Source organism: Eupeodes corollae, chromosome 1 (assembly GCF_945859685.1).
Source record: "Eupeodes corollae chromosome 1, idEupCoro1.1, whole genome shotgun sequence".
NCBI classification, from domain to species: Eukaryota; Metazoa; Arthropoda; class Insecta; order Diptera; family Syrphidae; genus Eupeodes; species Eupeodes corollae.
The window spans coordinates 104,555,114-104,580,319 of NC_079147.1; positions in this window are offsets into that span (position 1 = coordinate 104,555,114).

The following is a 25,206-nucleotide window of genomic DNA, read 5'->3' on the forward strand; positions in this document are numbered from 1 at the left end:
AATACCTTAATAGCTTCATCAACAGGCACACTCGGAAAAAGAGACACAACATTATACGAAAACATCTTTTCACCCGGTTTTAAAACTAGGTTTTGTATATTTTTACAAATCAAAAAAAAATCAATAATTTTCGCGGGTACTACCTCTTGCGAGGAATTGACAAATCCTTCAAGAGTAATTCTTGTCATGAAAAAGTGTTTTCTCAAACTAGCCGTTCGGATTCGGCCTAAAATTGTAGGTCCCTTATATTCCTGACAACAGTACTCGCACACAGGAATGGTTGAGAGTTGTAAGTCACTAGGCCCTGGTTCACAACGGACTGTTGCGCCACCCCATTTGATTTGAATATTTCTTTTAATGAATTATTAAGTTAAGTTTTCATTTGTTTTTATTGAAAAAAAAAATATTTATTTTTATTTTTTAAGTTAAGGTCCTAAAAAAAACTTATTTTTTTGAGAGGCTTGTTTAAAATGAAATTGCTACCAAATAAATTATAAAGCTCCTGTTCTGAGTAAAATGAAAAAGTAAGTTGAACTTTGAATTACAATTCTTAAAGGAAAAATATGAAAAATGAATATAAATGAAACACACTCTTTAAACGTTATAATCGAAGCAATAATTCTTTTATTCGTGACCTTTTGTCACCTTCAACTTCTTAACAATTTTTATAACACATATACAAATAATTCAATTACATAAAATATTTAACGAAGGACGACATCGGGTAGCGTTCTGAGCTAATCGTGGCGGCAGCATCCAACATTCTATCCCCCAGTGCACAGCGTAAACGAACACAGCTTCTATTATTTAATGTACATAAAAATAATACAAAATATTATTAATACAAATTTTAAATGATTTAAATAATTGTAGTAATTATGTTTGATGACATGGGATATAGGCCCAGGTTGTGGTTCATGATTATTCTATTACATTTCGATACTCGAAATATATTTGTCATCTCGTATTAATAATTATATGTCACTTATTTTTATTTGTTGCGTTGATCTCCTATTGTTTTTCTCCGCTAAATTTTAAATATTTGTTTTATTAATTAATTTATATATTAACAATATATATTATATATTATATAATATTAATTTTAAATTATTTTTCAACCAAACAATTGAATGTATTATAAAGGGTGAGTATTGTGTTCAACGTTGTGCTAAAAATATCGAATTGTTCCCCTTTGAACATTAATTTTATATGTACATACATACATATGTATGTATCTACATATGTATATTTGTTAATAATATTTTCCTTATTATTGTGCATTTTGTTTGACACTTTTCAAAGGGGTAATAGTTTTGTTTTTTTTTTTTTACTCTACAAGCATATAACATATAACATACCCTTTTTTCCTTTAAAATTATTTGCAGATGGCTTGACCTTGATCTTGGTTGTTTATGAATTCAAGATTACATACAACCATGGCTATGGATTATTTTGGCTAGTTGTTTTTTTGTTGTATAGTGGTTGGTGCATTAACCCGATATTTTAGTTGTTCTCCTTTCAGGCCATACTATATGTTATATATATGTCAAATGTAGTTGGTTCAAAGTCTAAAGGTTCGTTATTGGTTTCGGTGTTTTTTTTCGTAATTTTTGTTTGTTTTAATATTTTATAATTTTATTGAATGATAATTTATTCTATTAATGTGTGTAGTTTAATTTATTGATACGGGTGTTATTAATATTGTGTTTAGTTAAATCTGAATGCATGGGAGGTAGTAGTTTAAGTTTTATAATATTGTGTGTGTTCTTATTATGTTAATATGTTTTGTTATTGTGATGTCTTATTGAATTACACCGAAAATGCTGCTGGGTGAGTTGGTAAAATATTAGTATTATATATTTTATTAATCATTTGGTTTTTTCTTTCAGTTTCAGTTTATAGGTTTTGGAGTGCCGGACGATATCTTGTATGAATACTTTTTTCTAGAATACTCCTGATAACATCTGGTATGCTTCTTTCTTTATAATTTTATTTTATAGTTTCAATTTACATATATATTAAATTCTAATTTCAATTTTATTGAATTTAGCCTTTGTATATGTTATTGATTTGAATGTAATGAATGAATTATTAATTTTTTAATTTAATATTTTATTTTAAATTTCTTAATTAATTTCAGTTTTTCGATTTCGTTTTTGTTTGTAATTCTTTTATGTTTTGTGTTGATAAATTCAATTTTCTATTTTGTAAATAAGTTTAGGTTTTAGCATGTAAGGTAATTTAGGTTTTATATGATTGATTTTAGTATATAAATGTGTTGTCTTTTAGTATAGCTGTGTAGAATTTTAGCATAAATGTGTTGGGTTTTTGTATAAATGTGTTGAGTTCTAGTGGACTGTATGAATGGTTAGTTTTGAAATTTATGAGTGAGATTTCAAATATTCAATGAGTGAGTAGGTATATGCAAATTCGTTTTATTGAACAGATTTTCATTCAGTTTTATTTATATTTGAGTGCGTTTGTAATTAAGAATGGATTTTAATTCAGTTTTAGCGTTCTGAGCTAATCGTGGCGGCAGCATCCAACAGCTCCTATGTTTTTCTATTTGTTTTATTTAACTTTATTACTTTCTAATAAACCGCAAAACTGTTATATTTATAATTTATTATTGTTATATATAAATATTATACTCCCTTCTGGCAACTCCTAAAATACTTAAGTATATAATATGTAATAATATAAATATGTATGTATCATATTAAAAATGAATAAAAGAGAACATAACGAAATCTAACCTCGTCTTTGATCGACGTATAGAACAAAAACTACTTGGAAAATATATATTCATGAAAGTAGAGACGAGATAAAATCTCAGTCTGAGAGACCGTGCGCGAGTATATGTGTCCTGTCAAAATGCACGAGTACAGGAAGGCTTTTTTATAACTTTTAAATTGAAATAAAGTAATATTTTATTTTTTATAAACCAAAAATTTAGTCAGATATAATTTCTTACCAATTTTTGTTTTATAAATCTTAAGATTTTTGTAACAATGCTAAATGCTAAAAATGTTCTATGCTGAAAATGTTCTAACTAGGTCGACTTTCAAGACTCTGTCTAAACTAGCTATCCCTATGTCCTTCTCCCCATTCATTTGCTGTACAGATGCTAGTCATGGCTCATCGTGCGTGCGCTTAATGGAGAATTCGTCATCAGTCCACCTCCACGGGTACCTCTGCTACTCAACCTCCACACCATCTTCTTTCGGTTTCTTCCAGTCTTCTTGTTAATGCGGCTGAGGCTGGTTCCGCAAATTATGTTCGCGGATTTTCGTTACCACCAGCTGATTTTACGATGAAAATTAAACCGGAGCACTTTCCTTCCTTCGGTTTAGGAACTTACAAATATGTGCCGCGAAAATCACCGGAAAAGAAAGTGAAAAGATAAAAGAGCTGTGACAAAGCTAAGGACATGACACCGATGGATAAGAAGTGCGCGCAACTATTCGATGAGATGTTCATAAAAAAGGGCTGGAATGTAATATCAAGGATGATTCTATATACGGTTTCTAAAATATTGGAGAATTTTGGAAGAACAAATACTGTGGCCTGTAAAGAAATGGTTTTCACCCTAAGAGGCTTCAACAAAACCTGGAAGCAGACGATTGCTTACAACTAGGGATCACCTAACTCCGATATGTAAGTGAAGATGTTGGTCTCGCTTATTAAGGGAGTAAATAATTGTATATTAGCAATTGTAGCAACAAGCTGCGATCAAGCACCGTGAAATAAGGCAGCTTACTTTATGATAAGGTCGCAACTATACCAGAATGTGAAACCTTATGTGGATATCGAAAATCATAGATTTCTCTAACTCTATGATTATCCACATAATATGTTTAAAAGCGTTCGAAACATTTTGCTAAAACATACAATCTCAACAGGAGACAAAGTTGTTGATTGGCGAATTTTGGAAATGATTTTTGAAGAAGACTCGAAAGGGATATTTCAAGTTTTCTTTGAACTTCCAAAACCAGGTTTGATAACCCGTCCTTTTGAGAAAATGTCTGTCAAAATGGCTACGCAAGTTTTCAGCGCTAGTGTGTACTCCGGAATCATGTACGCACTTAGCTTCAATTTCTTCAAAACGGAAAAGTAGAAGAAAGTTGGAGAGTCCACTGCAAAATTCATCAAGAGAATGAATGATCTATTTGACATGTTGAACACTGGGTAGCTTTATTCCAGAAACCCTAATTAACAGGTTTTGTCAGACTCCACTGAAACCCAAGGGAGTGATCAACATGGAAGTCAAGTAGCAGAATTTTAGTCCCACCTTGCTTTAATGGATTAAAGCCAACTCTCCTAGGAATAGAGATGATGTCGGAAAATTTCAAGATCTTAACACAGATGTGGCACAAAATTTGTTTTGTATGCTGCGGCATAGTAAAGGGTCATATGAAAGGCACCCTTCCACTTGGAGACTCGTCCGTAATCTGAAGCAGATCATATTCCAGCATCTGATTTCAGCGGAATATTCTGGACATGAGGATGCAAAAGCAGAATCGCTCCTACAAACAGCTGATGGACTGAACACAACGGCAGCACAAAGCGAATCGGCAAACGAATATTTCGTTTTCGAAGAGCCAGAGGAACTTCAGGATGAGGTCCAGGATGATTTTATGAAAGACGACGCAACAAAAAGAGCCAGGAGCTCCAGACAGGAGCTGCAGCATATTATGCCGGATTCGCAGAAAAAATACTCAAGAGTAAGTTAAATTATGATCCATGCTCTCAATTCCTAATAGACGAAAACGAAGAGGATAAAGAAAGGCAATAAACGTTTTTAATAAAACTAAGAGCCTACGAGCTGCCAGAGTTTCAAATTTCGGGATACTCACAGTTCCTTCGATCCACTTAGAAGACGATGTTAATAGTCTTCAGACTATATTTTTAAGGGACTTGTCAAAAATGGATGTTTTGGAAAAACTGGCGGAAACCTGGACACAACAAATTATGATAGGAAGAGATAGGATTCCAACAACGGAACACCAAGGGACAATAGCAAATAGAGCTACTTTTATTTTCATTTTCATGATTTTAAATCATATTTATTAAAATGAACGCTGTTCAGGAAAAAGCAATTCAACTGTTAACAATTCAAGGCAAGGCAATAAAAATAGCAACAATTTATCTTTTTTGAAGACTTGTAGCAACTATATAATTCACAGTAGCTCTACGTAGCTCGGATTATATGGAATCTCGATTTATTAAGAGAAAATATGCGTCAAGACAAGGTGTAATGGTCATGTTCTGATGAGCCCAACCATTACATGCGGGCGAAACGCATATATGAACACCTATGGTGGTTTTTTTTTCATTTTCATGATTTTAAATCATATTTATTCATAAACGGTGTTCAGGAAAAAACAATTTGGCTGTTAACAGTCAAATATTTTTTCTTCAAAACATAAACAATGGTCTGGGTGCTTCTGAATTGTTAAAAGAACATAGAGATTGCGATCATCACTTTTCAGATGTGGTGTTTTCTAACTGGAAGAAAAATCGTCTGACTCGGGGTGCACTTCCGGACATCATGTATTTCCAAGAAGACACCGAAATGGGACACGAAATTCAAATCACAGGTATGTGAAAATTGAGAGCATAGTTATAATTTAAAAAACAGTTGGATTCGAAGAAGTATGTAGGTGCACATTATTTTATATCCCAAGAAGATGAAGAAATAGGTATTGGAGAAAATGTGGTAGTGCAAGAAGAAAATATGGAAGAAGAAGAAGAATTAGAAGAAGAAAAAGTAGAAGAAGTAGAAGAAGAATATATGCACACCGAAGAATGCATATTTACTTCGCGGGTAAGTGATGCATGCACCGAAAAACCATTTTTTAAGAAACGGAACTCCCAAAAAAGAGTCTTAAAATTTTTTTAGAGCAATATTATAGCTGTAGAACAAAGCAATAGGGAGCTTGAGGAAAAAATTAGGGAAAAAGAAAAATACATCACCTTACTAGAAGAACAGAACAGAAATTTAAAATAAGGTCATCAGGATCTAAACAAAAAATTTGGAGATGAATTAAAGGAAAGTTTGTCAGATGGTTTGTACACCACAGTTTGCAATTGTAGGAAAAATTCAAAAACTTCGCCAAAAGGCTTTAGATATTCCAATGAATTGGAAAAATTAGCCTTCTCAATTAAATTTACTTCCTCAGTAACATATAGGTTGATGAGAGAAACGTTAGGATTGTCGTCAAAAAAATCCCTTTATTTTTTCATTTCTCATTGGCCTTATCAACCAGGCAATATTGATTTCAATACAAAGAGCCTAGAACTTAAAATGGGTCAGGTTACTAATGACTTGTTTAGGTATTGTTCTATTTCCATGGAAGAAATGCCTTTGAAGACGCTTTTGGATTATTGTGGGAAACGCGATAAGATAATAGGATTTGAGGATTATGGATCTGAAAAACACAAAACCAATTGGCCTGCTAACAACGGCTTACTTATTATGGACAAGTGTATTGCAAAAAGGTGGAATCACCCGATTGCATAATATTTTGTAAGATCCACTTGTAATGCTAAGAATGCTGTTGTTAAAATCCATATACTCCTTCAGAAGGTTGGGATTTGTACCAATTCATCTGGTTTCTGACCAAGGAGCAAATTTCCGCAGACTTCACCGCGAGCTTGGTGTTACTACAAACAAGCCGTATTTTGAAGTTGAACAAGAAGGGAAAGGGAATCAAAACATTGTTTGCTTTTACGATGCCCCACATTTGGTTAAAAGTGCAAGAAATTGCCATTTAAAATATGGTATATCGTTCTACTTTTGAGGCACATCGTCAACAGCCTCTTGGAATGATATTGTTACATTCTATAACATCGATTCCAAGATAATTCCGCGATGTGACCCCAAGCTTACACCTTTTAGCGAAAGAAAGTTCGATTTAGAACCAATATTTTTAGCCATAATTTAGGTTCAGCACTAAGTGCTTTATATATTTCGGGAACAGGCTCTGATAGTATGAAAGGGACTGCAGAATTGTTTTTTTTCTTCAATGCCTTATTTGATATTTTCAATTCGTACACTCGTTCTTACGCAAACAAACATCAATCAAAATTTTGCTGTGAAGAAGACTAATTTAGATTTCTGCAGGAAGAGACGCAAAGAAATCATTAAAATTCATAAAAGTTATAGGTTTCAATGGCAAAAACCTTACAAGCAATTTTTGTTTGTTAAGGGATGGCTGCTGAACATCGTATCCTTTATTTCTGTGTGGGAGCAGCTAAAAACTCGCAATTTTGAATATGTAATTATAAAACATTTAAATCAGGACTGCTTCGAGCATTTTTTTTGGCAATGTTAGGAGCTCACGGGGAAACAATAGGAGAATAACAGCTTTTAGTTTTATTAGAACATTTCAGCAGTTATGGGGATTAAAATATTTAAAAGTAATAGCGATACATACATCTGATACATCTTTTGCAGTCAATTCGACTGAGGGTATATATGCCGAAAATAGCTTTGAGTATGTTTGTGGCTGGCTCTATCGCAAATGTTATGAAAAGCACACTTGCGAAATCCCATTGCCAATTTTTAATAATTCGGATTCCGCAGTGAACTTAGTTTTAACCAGCTTCAAGCTGTTCGATAACTGCAATCTTTTGGCTACACCATCAAACTTCGACTAAATACGTTCGCGATCTAAAAGATCAGTTTTGCAATATATTTGGCACAATTGCACACGAGAACGAAGTTCTCCAAAAACTTCTTGACGGTTTAAATCCAAAATATTGTTTCGTTTGCTGTAAATTTACCGCAAAACCTGTTTTTTAAATTTTATGTTAGAGTTTGAATTCTCAAATTTTGGAACAGGGATTTAGGTAAGATAAATTTTAGGAATAAGTTACACACAGTAACTTTTAGTTAGCATTTTGTTTTGTGTTAAAGTTTAGAATAGGTTTAGAAATAATTCTATAGGAATTGATTCCCTTAACTCGATTGCAACAAATATTATTTTTTTTTATTCCAGGGGAAGAGGGGAAACCGTACACTCAAAATAAAAAAAATCGGTTAACGCGCCGAATGCATACCTCCTGAATAAATATTATACTGCACACTCGTTCTAATACCTGAATGAAGTTATATGTATTTATATGCAAAAATATGTTTTATGGTTGTGCGGAAAATGCAAATATTTTAATAAAATTCTCACCACAGCTATTTAATAAAAAAAATCATCTGTCAAAAACAAGTAAATACACCGCAACGAATTGTAGTTGGATTTCACATTTCAAAATGGACGTAATGTCAAAATTACAAATACAACAATGTAATCAAATGTGTGTTTGAGGTTAAAACTTACGAAAGTTTCCCCCTATACTACCGGACATAACAGAAGCATTATTTGTTGCTAGTCCTAAAAAATATTCGTAAGCGGAATATTTTTTTCCTCGAAAATTAATTTTAATTTAAAATATCTCTTGCGAATTAGCAGATGGAGTTCTACTAATCCAAAGAAATAGTCAGTCATTTTGTTTGAAACATTGTTAAAAAATCGAGTTACAATAACTGAACATTTGGTAGAGGAGACATCTGTCGTCTTTATTGATATTAGTTTTTTTTCAAAATTTTCTAATAAAAACAAAACAAATTAAATTTAAATTGAAGTAAAATAGATCTTAAGGCCGAAAGGCATTAGTATCTAGTGTTATAGTTTAGCTTAGAGTGTTCGTATGGGACCATTAAGTTAGTTATGGATAATTAGGCTTGTTTTATGAATTTTTGTCTAGCTTTAAGATAGGTTTAAGATTGAACTAATAAAAATGAATTTGAAAAAAAAAAAAAAAACATCTGTCGTCTTATCAATTATAATCGAAAACGTGGTATTCTTTAATTGTTAACGATTGAGCGGGTCCTACGATATTATTAAGCATGGAAGTTCCTTTGATCCGTCCCCATTTCGTAATAGATTTTGCAATGGATGAGTGTGGGCAAACAGTGGAAATTGGGTTAGGAAGAAAATCCATGCTTAAAATAGACAAATTGCGTTTTACGCTAAACATCAAACAAGTAAGTTCACAAGAACGTAGTGCAATAGTTTTCTAAGAAGTAATTATTGTTGCAAACATAAAAATGAAAATGACTTACATCAATGTTTTGCGTTTGTGACTTGCTGGTGCTGCTACCAATAAAAAAATATCTAACTTGCTAATCAAAAATCCATTAATAAGACTTTAATACCTTGGCTTAGCTGACCTAGTTACAAATTTGTCCATTTCCAAATAAAGTAGGCACAACAAAAAAAAAAAGAATTCGATAGAAAAGGGGAAAGAATATAATTCAATTAACAAAGCAAGTAAGGCAAAGTAAATCTAATTTAAAAAAAGGGACTATGTTGTGTGCGTTTAGACAAAAAAATTTGAGTAAGTTCAAAGTTAATGCAATTGAAAATATTCAAATTCCGGTTTGTACCTGCTCACTGTACTGTTACACAACACCTACAATTTGGTTTTTGTACACTTTGAATTAAAACTTTGTTGTTTTTTGGAATGTTCTAGTTTAGTTTTTGTACAGTTCGAGGATAAGATGTTGAATGTTGGAATCCGCCAATAGGAGCGTGTTGTGTCGCCACAACAATTCACACATCTAGTATCAACCAGCTGACAGTTTCATGTTTTTGAGCCGATAGCCAATAGCGAATATATTTTGAATTTTTCGATGGATGCATTCAGAGTAAAATTTAATGTGCGTCTGGATGGCTGCGATTATTTTATTTTGAATAAAAGATTCGCTTAAAGTTGTGTAGAAAAAACACTTTTTTCAAAATTCTAAAAAGAGGAGTAGATTGGTTTTGCTGCGCAGTACATTTTCGTTTGAACTGTAGAAACGAAAAAGGTAAAAACAGCAGTCCTTGTATTAGTTGAGTGATAGTTTATAGAAAAGATATATAAATGTCCGCTTGAGGTTTTCACAAGCGCTCTTAAGAATTATTTCTTCAATGTTTGTTTAATCTTTTTTGACCGTTTCTAATTTAGGTGTAAGATTTTATCTTTCATTTACATACCATCCAAGGCTTATTAAATTTGATTTCGCAATTTTCAAATCAAATCAAATGGAGTGGCGCAACAGTCCGTTGTGAACCAGGGCCTAGTGACTTACAACCCTCAACCATTCCTGTGTGCGAGTACTGTTGTCAGGAATGGAAGGGACCTAGTTTCAGAAAGCACTTTTTCATGAAAAGAATTACTCTTGAAGGATTTGTCAATTCCTCGCAAGAGGCAGTACCCGCGAAAATAATTTTTTTAAAATAAGGTGGCACAGGCAGGGATTAAACCCTAGACCCCTTACATGACAGTCCAACGCACTAACCATCATGGGTAATACGCAATTCTACGCTATTTTACGCTAGTCAATAATTATTGTTCCCTTCAAAAAGTAGATATGCAATTTTCAACAGATGGCGCCGCAGGAGTATAAGGCTCTATGTCGACGTGGCCTGCTTAACAATATTTATAGTAATATTTTTAGTTTAGTTAAAATCGTAGTTCGAATTCGAAAAACAATAAAGCATATCATTCAAGGTTTTTCAAATCTTTACATAGATAGAGACAAATGAAAATACATGAGTCATCTCATAACTAATTAGAATTTCTGAAAACCAATTTTCTTGTTGACGAAGAGCTATCATTAATTTATATTTGAAATTAGAAAGAAAATAATTTTGATTTTAGAACTTTTGATGATAAAAAAAATTTTCAAAATGTTAAGTATCTATGTTTTCATAAATTTTCTTGATCATTTGGTTATTCATGCAAGTTTTTTTTATTAAATTTATTTTGTAAAAGTGATGAGAAACAAACCATCCATTTTCTCTTGAGATGAGTTTTGGTCAGGATGTGCTTTTGTAATGTCTTTAGAAAGAACATTTTTGGTGTCGGTGGTATTCGAAGCTGAGGAATAATAATTGTACCATTTGTTTTTTTTTTATAACGAAATATTTATATGTTTTCTCTATTTTATTTTCATTTATTTAACACTCACTTTCAACAAATTTCATTTGGCCCGAAATGAAATCAAAATGATTTTTCACAAATGCATCTACTCTCATTGGAAGAGTCGTAAATTCCAATAAATTTGATTTTATTGTGTTGAAGTTGCTGTCGACTGGAGAGCTTTTCGCAGGAATGCGGCCAAACCCATAGGAATTAGCTCCATATGGGAAAATATCTCATGTCGTTCAGCAGTCTTTGAGTGACTTTGGCATAAAAAAGATATTGTCATGGTCTCCATCATCCGAGAGAATGTTTAGAATCCCATCGTTTATTTCGGATGACCATGCATGCCAAGCATGTGACCTAGACCGCTCCTCTGGCTGAAGACAAAGACCTTTTCCAAACATTCTTCATTGTCTTTATGTTCATTTTCGAATTAATCTTCATTAGTAGACAAAATGGAAAAGAAAATCTTTTTGCAGTTCGCATTCCGTCTTTTCCTCTGATGGTTTTCTCCCATCAGTTTGACTCTGCGTTAAAATTAAAATAGCCCTCAAAATTTTTGTAGCATTCAAATTTGTTGCCTATACTAGACGTCTCACAACTGATAACATGAACACTCTTATCCGGGGGCTGAAAGTCTAAAACTGCTTTACGTACATATTAATGAAATGTGCATTATCGATCCGCACATAACAGTTGGGAAAGTTCATACTTTCTAAGCACTCGTTAGCGTGTTGTTCGACTGTAAGACAGCCGGTAAAGGATTTCACAATCGCAATTATTAATGCTTGAAAAGAATTGCAAACAACTTTATTGCGAATTGGAGCCCCTAGTCTGTGCCTAGTTGAAAGCTAGTTCGATATTGTGCATGCATTGTGGCTTTCCGAAAGCATCTTCGACGCACTGAATTGCCCTTGTTCACAATATGGCATGCATATAAAAATATATGGCTTGATTTGTTTCCATCTCGCTTTATCACCTTCTTTTCTAAACTACCCGTTTCATCAATACAATCACGTACAGGACCGTTTTTGGAAAATGTCTTATAAATATTGTTCTGATGATTTGTCCAGTAGTGCACGAAAAAAGGCTTGAACGATAAGCTATGTATTATATTTTGATATGCATTCAATGCCTTTATGTCAAGGGCAACCAAAGGATCAACATGCAAATGCTTTTTGACTTCGCGTCTCGTTTTGCTTAACGAAGCAAAGCGTTCATAAGTTCGTTAGCTTTTTCGGTTCGAAAAACTAACGCAGTTTTTTGAACAGGCTCCTTAGCGACTATTTCTCTAATCGGTCCCCTTAAGTGTCTTTTTCCGCAAACACCATCCCCAAATTTCAGCAAACAAGTCTAGTCATTCATCATTGACACTAGTTAAACGGCATTTTATTAGGCACCCGCATTTACATTTGCCTTCCGTAGTACCGCTTATAGGATCTGTAGTAATTCGATTTAAAATTAAAGGCACACTTTATTATTTTGTTTATTCAAATATATTTTGTTACGAGTTCTTGCCAAGCTCCAGACTTTAAAACATGTCAGTGACGGTCATAGGTTTTATTTCTACTAGAATCTTTTTGTTCCAATTTTGTATGATAATTATCATTATAATAAACAAAAATACCGCGATATAGAAAATTGGCACAAGTTATGCTGTAAACCGAACTGGCAAACAACAGCGGCGAAGAGGCGACGAGTCAAAATTGCAACAAGCAGCAATTAAGTGCTGCCACCACAACAAGCTCAGTGAGCGGTGAATTCAGTAAACATCAATTAATCGACAATTCGATTAATGAAGTTGCGTTGCGATTTTGATATCACGTGTAAGAGAGGCGCCAGCAATTTTTTTTCTTCAAATAAATAAAAGGAAATTGCAAACCTTTCTAGCTAAAAGGAAATACAGAAAAGAAACAATACAACCACTATAAAATAAAAATAAAAACAGGACCCATGTCCATGTTCTGTAACTCTCACATCGAGTGAGTTTTCGCATAAACGGTGCGAATCAGAACAAAAACACTGCGGAATGACACAAAATTCTATTCCTCTTCCTCACACGCAACTGTTTCTGTAACTTTTTTTTCACTTGATCACGAACAAAATGGAAAAAATTATTGGAAGTATTGGAAAAATGGGAAAAAACTGTATCTGTAAGTCTGAAGTCGATACAATCTTTCGATTTTTCTGTCAAAATCCTTCGACCACTCTGATATAAGTGAGAACAAGGCAATAATAAAAAAACAAAATCAAATATGATGGAAAATAAACAAAAGGTAAATAACTTATTTTGTATGTTGTTTGATCAGGAAAATTATTATTTTTATATGCACGTAGAAAATTCAAAGGATCTCAAAAGATCAAAAAGAAAAATCAGTAGATTATATGGCAATACATTTAGAGTTTGCGAGAGGCCAATTCGGTGGACCAAATTTAAATATTAAAAACAAAGATGATTGGGAAACCTTGTCGATAATTTTAAATGCCATGGGGGGTAGCAGCAAAACGACCGACCAGATTAAAAAGGTAAGACAAAAAAATAAAAACGTAAAATTTAAACGTCTAAAATTTTATTTTTAAAATGTTATATTGTTTTTATAAAAATTGTTTAGTATGAAATTGTTTTTAAATATTTGCTCAAATTGAAAATAGTTTTTTAAATTCAGCATAGCACGAAATATGTAACTCATAACCGTTTTAATAATACAAATAATGCAAATGGTTTTCCAATGACATCGTTTTGTAACTAAGATTACTTGACTAAATTTTTTTCTTTTTAGTGTTGTATAGATCTTAAGGCTGCTGTCAAAAAGCAACTAAATGCGAAGCGGCATTTTTTAAATAAAAAAACTGTCGGTGGGAGTTCAACAGATGCTCCTCGAGACTTAAACAGGTTCGAGAAACAAATATTGTCAATTATGGGCGTCGATGCAGTAGATGGCGATGCAGTTACACCAGAATCGGGTGTTCCAGCTGCTGGCGTAAGTTTGTTATTTTTTCCTCATACGTATTATTTTTTAACAGAAAGAATTACTGTCTATTGAATTTCTCAAGGATATATCAGATTTTCTCCCACCAGCCAACAGACAAAAAAACAGCCAGATATGGAAGGAAAAAGAGAATCTTCCTCTTCATATAAAAGTGCTTCAATTAGGGCAAAAGAAATGCACGAAAAGTTAGAAGAACGAATCAAGGAATTCGAAGTACAAAGCGGACAGATCAATTGATAAGCGCTTTTGGACTCGAAGTCAATTATTAATAATTTATTCATTTTTTTTTTTAACCCAAGACGTGATTTTTTTTTTTTTTTTGGCTCGTAAGTTTATGAATGGTGTCTTTTTAGTTTGTTTCATGTGTTTATTGAGTTAAGTTTTTTATTATTTTTTAGTTTTTAATGAAATATGTTTTTTTAATAAAATCAGCACCTTTTCTATTTTCTTTTAACCTTTCTATACAGTTTCTGGTTTTGAAGTGGACTGTATTATATTTTCGTTCATCCAGGTTGGATGATGAACGGTACGGCGCGCGTCATAAGCCAAGGGCGCATTGGGCAGAGAGAAAAAACTAATCGAGAGAGTAAAATTTCCTAGTCTCCGTCCCTTTGAAACCTCTTACTCTCATTTTTTATAGCGTGTTGAATTCGTATCGGTGTATACATGTTTTCACCTCTAAGAGCAGAGAGAGAGAAAAAACTTCAGTTTACCACTTTCTTGCAGCGCAGATATTGCTTGCTCTACCAACTTTATAAGTATATCACAAAGTAGTATGCGATCTCATGAGTCAAATAAACTGCAATTCCTTGAGGCTTGATCACGACTACGTTTGTAGCGGGAAACAGTGGAACGATGCTTCCCTTCACCGTAATCTTCAAGACCAATGATTGTATCGGTTCGTCTGTTGTAGTCTAGATGAGCTTTTAACGACATTTCGTCAATGGCAACTGAGCAAAATTTAAACAATTTAGGATATTGATTAACCTTGAGCTCTAGGCTTTTAACGTTAAATTTAACGTTACCTGAAACTTTCGGCCAATCAGAAATGAAATTTTTTAGTATAGAAGTGGAAGGAAGAGATAAAATTGGGCAAAGAAATCTATAACAGGTAGGTGATACAAAGTATATAGAGAGTCCAAACACAGTCCAAAGAGCTTTGTCATACCTTTTCCCTGTACCTAATTTTATTTAATTCTTCAAACTATTTTCAACAATTCCTTGGATTTCATTTGGCATTTGGTAGTAAGATTTGAAGTCTTTCTATTTGAGCTCTCAACTCTGAAATTTCTAAATCTTTGCCACGAATTGTTTCTTCGTGTTCTTTTTACATAATTTTAATTTTATCCTCAGAAGCTTTGAACAGTTTCATTTTTTTTGGGTTTTTATTCCTTAAATGCTTACATGTTTGAGTTTGAGTGCTGTTGAACGAAATTTCATCTTCTTCTATTAGACCTGAATCTTCAAAGTTTCTTTCTTCACCAATAGCTTTAGTTGGCTTAACTGAAGCTTCCGGTGAAAAAACTATTAAAGAATCATCGAATTCATGCCTAACGAAGTAATCCATTTCTTCAACACTCAGGTTGGGCACAGACCATTGATTCAATCTTTTTCTGGTACTTCCAGCGAACATGACGTCCGAAAAGTGTCTTTCGCAGACTCCTTCGTTTTTGGGTAGTTCTTAGAGGTTTAAATTCAACCTCCAAATTTCCCTACTAATGATTAAAAAATAATATTAATTGCTAACAGAATTAAAAAAAAAACGTTTAAGGCAACAACTTAATTTTTTAAAATCCTCTTTTATAGAATTTTTTTTTTTTAAAGTCAAAAGGGCTATTTTAAAGTTTAAGTTTTTGAAGTTTCTTAAACAAATTCAATAGAAATTATTAAAAATTTAAACGTAGTAGTAGTAGCCAGTAGAGATATCGACTTTAAATAAATTTTGTTATACAATAGTGCATATATAATGTTATATAATAATGCAGAAAGGATTCTCAAAAAAATTAAATGGCTGGTTAAATTTTGAGTAAAAAATTTAAGGTTATTATTTTACCTATAAAAAACAATACTATAACTTGGTAAAAATTTACCTTCGACTCAAATAGCTTTTCAAAGATTAAAAATATTGGCTTCAAACTAATTTTTTATACAGAAAATTATGTTTTCAACATATCGTAAGTTTTGTATAAAAATCCAACAGTCCGTTTTTTCATACAAAAATAAATACAACAATTTGGTAAACATTGATGTTTGTTTCTCGATATCTTGTGAACAATATAAGATATTGACTTCAAATTAGTTTCATTCATCCGTTTTTTATTTGCTTATGTAAGAAATAAAAATTTTTAAGAAAAGCCATTAAAATTGGTTTTCGACTAAAAATCTCGTTTACAAAAATAGATGCTGAAATCAGATTATGAAATGCAAAATAATATTGTTGGTAATTTTTAAAGTTTTTAGAACAATTTGACAACTTTTTAACAAATCGAGAAAACCTACAAACCTTTCAAGCAAGATAAATCGACATAAAAGATGGGAGTATATCAGTGTGGGTCGCATATCATCCACTTTTTTGAATTTTGTACTGCATTACAAAACAAACGAATCACTAAAGTAAATTATTTGCCAACCGTATTTGTAAACTGGATAAAACTAACCTTTCATCTTCGTGCGGAACCTTAAAAGTAGTCTGAAAGTCTGTGCAATTCAATGCACACGCTCTTTTCCTTCTTTTTGAATGTTGGTGGCTCATTTTTATATAGAATCACTTCACTTAACACTTTTATAAATATATTTCTTTAACTCTTGAACTAAAAAACGTTTTCACAAATTAGTTCTAGCAAAAATTTTTGTTTGTCAATAATTTACGGTAAAAGTTATAGCGGTAGACCGTGGTGAATTTGGTTTTCCCTTCTCTTTCTCTGAGTTGCAGATAGATGGCAGGAACAACCAAAACAAGAAAGGATGTGTTGAGAAAAGTGTAACAAAGTTAAGGTTTTTTAGACTAGACTTTATTTGTTATGAACAAGTACATGTTTTTTTTATAAATGTGTGTTATGTTTTTTTCAATAGTAATAACTTAACTAATAACTTTATTACTTTATTTTCTAAAATGTGCTGCATTGAATTTATTATAAAAAGCGGAAATCATAAAGTCTTACAATTTACCGGGCATATTTATACAAAATATCATATCTTCTGCAATTGTGGTATCAATCGATATTTTATGGAACTTAGTGTTAGCGTAACTATATAACTGAAAGATAAGATATAAATAGTTAGAACTCTAAAAATTATAAAAATGATGCCTAGGACTTAAGCTTTGGTTGAAGACAAATGTGTATATTCATTTCACAAAATCACTGACCTAGTGAGAATAAAAATATTTTTACTTTTGTACAAAAGTACTTTTCGGCTTATGTAGTTAAGCCTTTTAAAGCTTAGTGAAAAGCAGTAAGAATGCTTATCACCTATTCACAAATCTTATGCGATGAAAATTGGCAACAGAAGTAACAAGTTGACGGTTTTTTATTTAGTCTCTACTTAAATCACTTATTTTCAGCATTTTGGAAATGTCGGTAACGTAAAGAAAATAAACAACGAGTACACACAAATAAAATAGGAATGTAAAAAAGAGATGAGTATATAAAAATGTTTTCAATGTTCCTGCGTTGTTTTATTTTAATGATCCATGTTTACATTCTTTAACTCTCGTTTTCAATGTTTCTGCAACTCTCGCAGCCAAAATTAAGTCGATGAACTCTGAAAATTTAAACAAATCTGAATTTTGTTTGCATTTTTCAACGGTCTAAACGAAAATTAAACGCACAGCAGCTAATAATTAAAAAATAATAGTTGTTGTGCTTTCAGAGTTTTATGTTTCTAGGTCCTAATTCTCATTGGACTGTTGCACCACTTAATTTATTTTACTTACTTAATGATTAAAACTGGCTTCAAATAACTAATTAATATTTATCTAAATGCGTACTTTAGAATTGTTTCTAAATCTTCTTTGTTCTGGCACTTAACAAGAGTTATTATTTTTACTTCATATTCGAATGATATTACTCCCAAACTAACACAATGAGAGTACCATCAAATTGTTCATCCACAATTTTGAATTTTCTTTGAACAACTCTGAACAGCTGACTGCATCCGCCATTTTTCGAAGGTGGACGCCATTTTTTTTTAATGTGGGGAGTATGAACATCTTCTTGCATAAGTATTCGTTCCCCTCATTTTTTTTTATATGGAGTTATACATATGCAAGTTTATGTGCAAATCGCAGCTTGTAGGCAAAAAGAGAGCAACCGTCGAAGTTGGTTCTCTCGTTTAGTTTTCTTCTCTCTGGCAATGGGTATCACGAATCACCTTAAAATAAAAGTGAAATTTAAACAAAAAAATTGCTTACCCAATAAAGAAGAGTTGGTTGTTAGGTTTTCCTAGTATCGTTTTTCTAACAAAACGTTTATCTGAGACGCTTCCCATATGTAAGCATCATGAGCTGCATCTCCAAATCTTGCAAAGCCTCCGATTATGCGAAGATCATAGGTACAGATCTAAGAAAATAAAACACAAATTAATTCTAAAAGTCATGCAACAGATTTTTTTGTTTAAACTTACTAATTGTACCAGTTTTGTTGTAAAATCGTTCAATAGAAACAAAAAACTTATTTTTTGAATACCGCCTATAGATTTAAATTTAACTTTGTTTTATGACATCGTATTCATCTACTGATGGAAATTTAACCCATTTTGGCATAAGATGCGTTTGTAAAATAACATATATTTCTTTTACTGAGCGAGAGACCATCGTTCTGCTGAAAAGCTTGTCCCTATGAAAGAACCCAGTTGCAAAAAAATGAATAAAGGTGTTTGGAACCCCTGTTTTCATATAGGGACTTAATTCTTCTATCAAAACATTTGCTGTGGCTTTTGTGAGGCGGTAAAGTTCTAGAAATCTTTCTCCAGGCATTTCAAACGCATTAGTGGTATCTCGTAAATGACGTCTGTGAATGCGAATCATATTTCTATTGTCACTTTGTTCATTAATTACAAGCACACTATACATTTTACTCGTTTTGAAAAATTTAATTACTGCAAGATTGAGACTTGAACACTTCAACCTTTCCAATGTAAAAGAAAAAATAATTTTTAGTTAAATGTGAAATAAATTGAAGCTGTCAGTTTAAGGGAAATGTAAACATTTCTTCCATTGAAAACTGGAACTATGGTTTTCGCACAGGGGTGTTTTCGCATCATGATATAGACAAAGTTAATTTTCCAATATAGAGAAACGATGATATTTTTCGTTCACCTCTAATCGACTGCAAAAATACTCGACCAAGTTACAGAAAACGGGTCCGGAATGGATATATTTTCTAAAAAATTGATTTATTTAAGTAAGGGTCCGGAATGGATATATTTTCTAAAAAATTGATTTATTTAAGTACGCCTGAGAAACCTTACAAAAGTAAGATAACAACTCAGGATTCTTTCGCATTATGCAAATGGTTTTATGGACCGTTTAAGTCTTTATTCCCACAAACAAAATTGGGATTATAAAAAAAGAACTACCTGTAAAATCCCCAACTTGCTCCTTTTTCCTTACATTTCCTTTTTCTTTTTTTTGGTTCCTTCTTTTTTTTATAACAACACTGTTTTTCTCAATTTTTATTGCACTCAATCAAAGTACGAATCGCGATCGTTCAAGCCTCAAGTCTGCTTTCACCAAACCGTCCATATGTGTTTTGGAACCAAATTTGAAAGACCAATGGCAGCAAACAACACCCTATGTATAAAACATAATTTTTTTTAAAATGACTTTATCGCACAGTTAACATTTACATATTTACTCATTTTACATTCACTCAATTGTCATTTATAATTTGAACTCAAGAGTCTAACGCTGATTTCATTATTTCATACAAGCCATTCGTGATTCAAAATTCAAAGCTTGAGCATTAAGCATGTAAAGTACAGTTGAACAATTACACAGTTAAATTAAATTAAAATCAAACACCTTATTATACACATTTATACACTAATTAAATACACATTACAATTAAATAAACAGTTTAAATTTTTATTAAAATGAAAGGACACCACCAATCCTTCCTACTTCCTGCTATTCCCTAACAATATGGTTTGGGTACCCTGTCAAAGAAAATATGGTTTTCGCCACCGTACTGAGAGAGAGAACAGATAAACCACATTCGTCTTCCTCTCATAGTAAAGTGACAACGTCTTTCAAGTTATAGAAAAGTGTGTTTTTTTTGTAAATAAAATTTCTTTTATAAATTTAATTTGTAATAATATGTTCAATATCTGTTCTTAATATTTGGATTTTTAACGATGAACCATGTATCTCCTCCGTTGAGTCACAATCATCTGTTTCATTAGTTTCATCCGAATCCTGTATAGTATATGAAGGATGGCTTACCATGGGTTTAACTTGATAAGTTCCACTATCGAAAAGTTTTTTTTTTATGTTGAGTCTCTTGCACATAACGATTGTATACAGGGTAGCACATTTCACCGGAGACTAGAGATTTTGATATTTTTTTCCAAAGGCCATTATTTTTTGAAACCACGTTTTCATTTGGCTTTATTATATCTTTTTTAGAGGTTTGAATTACCTACAATAATTTTTCCTGATTGATTTGAGAAGGCCTTCCACGAATTTCAGACATTTTAATTATTTTGTAATTCGAATTAAAATTATATAAATAACGTTTTGGTGGAAAATATTGTTCAAGAAGTGTCAATATACCTATCAGTGGCGAGGCGTGACTTTTTTCTAAAGGTAAGTCAGAAATGTACTTACTTTTTTTCGGGGAAAGTGTTTTCTTAAGTAATATTCTTCTTACAAGTAAGAGAAAAAAAAAACAAAATAAAGTGCATTTTTGGTAGTAACGCCTTACAAGTTTGAACATTCAAGCCAATTTTGTTATACCTCAAGTTATTTCATATTTAAGTTTCAATGATCTTAACGCATAACAAAAGCGGCTTCGAAAGAAACCTTTTTTGGCAGATGCAAATGCAATGAATAAAAAGAAAAAAAAAGGAACTTCAAAACTTTTTTTTCACTCAGAAAATAAAATAACTAAAATAAAAGATATAATAGATATAAGAAAAATATAATTTACAGCATATATATATACATATATCATTTACAATTAAAAAAATAAAAGCATTCAAATTAAAAATGTGAAAAGTTGTTTTATTTAAATTCTAAAGCTTATCTACGGAAAGTCTACTTTGTCCCTGAGCGTTTCTTAAATAAGTATGTATTCTCTTGAGAGCTGAAAAGATCTCTCAACTGAAGCAACACTTATCGGAAGTGTTAAAAACAATCTACTTAAATTAAACATTTGTGGAAATGTGTCACGTAACATATCATTCTTTAAATGTTTATGGAGAGCTACAACTTCAAGGTGACGAAGGGATTGAGTTGTATACAAAACTTTAAGTTCATTTTTTAAAGCCGTAAAATCGAATATTTCAGGAAAAATATTTATTAAAGAAGATATTTTATCATCCGGCATTGTTGTTGCAAAAGAATCATATTTCGATTTATTAAGTAAATCTAAGAATACTAACTTAATAAAAGATTTATATCTTATATTAAGTTGACCTATAATATTATGTTTAATTTCTATAAAAAGGCGTTTATAGCTCGTTTTTGAATCTATTTCAAGTAATCTTCTTTTTCGTGGCGGTTCTGCGCAATCGTTTAGACTTTCGAAAATTGATTCAAATTTCTCTAAGAAATCAGAGCCAAGCCCAGACTCAAAACATTTTATTTCTCTTTTTGCGATTTCAACATCCGTTTGTTTATTTTGGATCAAATTGAAAAGTACATCAGTTTTTGCAAAAATTGCGGAGAGAATTGTGAGGAAAAAGCAAAAATCTTTGCTTTCTAATTTAATAGATTAGCTTTCGGCTATAGAAAGAGAATTATTATCTCATTCGTTTGGGTTACCTAAAATTTGGTTGAAGGTTTCAATAATATCTAATCTGCAATTAAAACTGACGTTTATAATTCTCCAATGGTAGTGCCAGCGAGTCTCCGATACACCTGGCTATTAGTTTTAAAAGATTTGAACGTTTAGTTGATTTATTAAAAAAACGGACTATAGTATTTATACTGCCAAAAAAAAACTTTTAATTCGGAAATGTTTTCAAGTGAGCGTGATAAAACTCGATTTACCACGTGTGCATAGCATGGCATGAAGTTTGCCATTGGACATATATCAAAAACTTTTCTTTTTGCACCTCCTACTTCCCCTGACATAACTGCGGCACCATCATAAGATTGACCAATTAACTTCTCCTTGCAAGAGAACGAATAGAGTATTTTAAAAATATGTTTCGAAAGCTCATCTGCTTTCCGACACTCGCTCACGTTCCTCTATTCCATCCTCCGTAATATTGCACTAAGTTGTTCTCTATGGCTTACGTCTGGTGTTTCATCTATCATAAAGGATACAAGTCTTGCTTCACTTATTTCTATTTAAACTTCAGATTTAATCACTGCAGCGATACTATGAATCAAATCATTTTGTATATCACTTGAGAGCCCCGAAAAATGTGGATTCTGTGCACTGGAGTTTGGTTTTAAATGAGTTTCCATTAAAGAGTCATACTTTGAGAAATACAATAAAGTCTCAATATAATTTCCACGATTATTGGAATCCGGCCTCGGAATGCCTGCTTTTGTTTACCTAACAAAACTATTGTATCTATAAAACGCTCTATTAATTTTTTATTCCGCTCAACTTTCTTGTTATGAGCTACAAAGGAATTACCTAAAGAAATTTCAATTCGGTTATGACCAAAATCATGCAGTGATAAACAACTGCGAATATGTTTTTCCGTCTTTATGTGCTTGTTTGCCGAATTAAAAACATTATTGATATCCGCGTAACCTGTGCGGTTCCAAACACTGGGGGAGTTGGAAAACAAAAGACAAGGAAAACAAAAAAATTTGTTTAATTTGCAGCTTCCGGTCAACCATGAATATTTTTGATACAATGAAAGATTGAAATGGGAAACGAAACCGTCTTTTCTTTTCTATTCTATTTTTAAAGGAGGGGTAGATCGTCCTACTTCTATCACTTTTTCTTCTTTAAGAAATTAAGTTTTCAAGATTATTGTTTTCATTTAACAGAAAATCTGTCAAACAGCAATCTAATCTTATTAAAGCGATTGTGACTTTTGGGTAACTAAAATTTAAACAACCACTTTTTACAAATCACTTTTAATTAAAACTTTAATTAACTTTGTATCTTCTACGAGTATTAATACTAATTTCGTTAACACTTTTATTTATGCACCTTGCACTGCAATCTGCTTTTAAACTGTATTTTAATACAAAATCTCAGTTGCCTAATTCATTTTGGCCACTTGTACCACTTTACTAAAATTACAGTAACTTTCTGTCAAAAATTATTCCACTACGCAATTTTCTACAATTGGCAACCCCTACTTCATAAACTTCATCCATCGAGAATGAAGGAAAATGTCCAATAAGTCCATAAGAGACGTGTTACGTTTGCCTTTTTATTGCGTTATAAATGAACGCAACAAGTTCTTTCTAAATTTAATTTTAATAAAAAAAGAAAGTGATGCATTTTGCATCCACTTGTATTTTGTTTACAATATTCGATTTGACAAATGTCATATTCCTTCTACACGAGGATGAGAGAGAGAGCGGGACGGCCATAGTCCTTCTGACCATGGTTCTCTCTGTCATTTTCGTGAGGAAAAAAATACCAAGTCTCGTTTCAGGTTTCAAAAGAAGGATGGTTTCCATGGAAGTGAAACCAAACCAGATGGACGGTCTGGTCGATACGCAAAGTTGCATGAGAAGTTACTCCAACTGGAGAATGGCCCAACATAAACTCTAAGAAATTGTAAATTTCGTAATCTTTTTGGTTAAATTCTTGTCTTTATATCGTTAATTTCTTTTGTTTCACGATTAATTGTAGTCATTTTGAAAAGAATGTAATACGGGAGACAAGTTTTATGGACTTATGGACGGTTAAGTTTCGGGCAACTTAACTCGGTGGTAGAGTAACAGATCCTAAAGTATAGCTATTTTTCCCTTCCTTTCGAGCGGTCTTAAAGTCAAAGTTAAAGTTTAGTTGATTGCTTTAAAGGTTTTTCTCGGTCTTTGTTCGATATCGAAATAGATAGTGGGGGTGGCTGAATGCAGCTCCTGGAATCGACGTTACCTGGAAGCGTTGTAGTTGGGGCTCTGCAAAAAAAAAAGATAAGTAAAAATTTGTTTATTTCTGTTTAACTTGTTTTAATCCTTTTATCCCAATTTTATTCGTGGGAATTAAGACCTTAACGGTCCATAATTCATAAAACTTTTCGTTGATTTTGAAAAGATCTCAGGTTTCTCAGGCACATCATATAAATAAAGTTGTCCTAAAAGATATCCGTTTTGTTTTTTTTTTCTTGGTTGTACTGTTTCGTTGGTGCTTTTCTTTTCTTGGTTTTTTTAAAAAAAAAAAGGTTTGCAATTTCCTTTTCTTTTATTTCAGGAACAAAAAAATTGCTGGCGCCCTTTTTCTTACGAAACGTAAGACCGCCCCTGTGGCAATTACTAATTCAAATAATAATTTTGATATCAACGTGATATCACATTTTTATGCAACTTAATCAATCGATTAATCATCAGTTGCTGAACCCACCCGTCACTGAGCTCGTCGTGGTGGCAGCACTTAATTTGCTGCTTGTTGCAATTTTGCCTCGTCGCTTATTCGCCGCTGTTGTTTGACAGTTCGGCATAATTTATTTCTCACAAATTAATATTTCGCGCGGGTGTTTTGTTTAAGTTTTATTTCTTTGTTTTTTTATAATTATTCGACAAAATAAATTGCAACATTTTTTCCTATACAAAATGGTAGAACTTTTGTTTACTCTATGAAAATGAATAACAAGTGCAGTACGCCAACGTTGTTGCTTAGGCTCAACCTGACATGCGCAGTATGTATTTCTAAATTTCCAACACACTTGTCTGTTTTTTCACAAGCAGGAGGTGAATTTTCAGATACATACAAATTCATCCATGTAAGTTGGTGGACATCGGGTTATTTCTATGCCTAAGAAAGCGTTGGCGTTGGTTGAATAAACAAGCACACGCTTAACCACTGGTCTTCCAAACTGTATGGAATATTCTGAAAGCATTTCCAGTGATTTGAATGTTATATGTAATTTTTTTGCTGATTACTTCAAA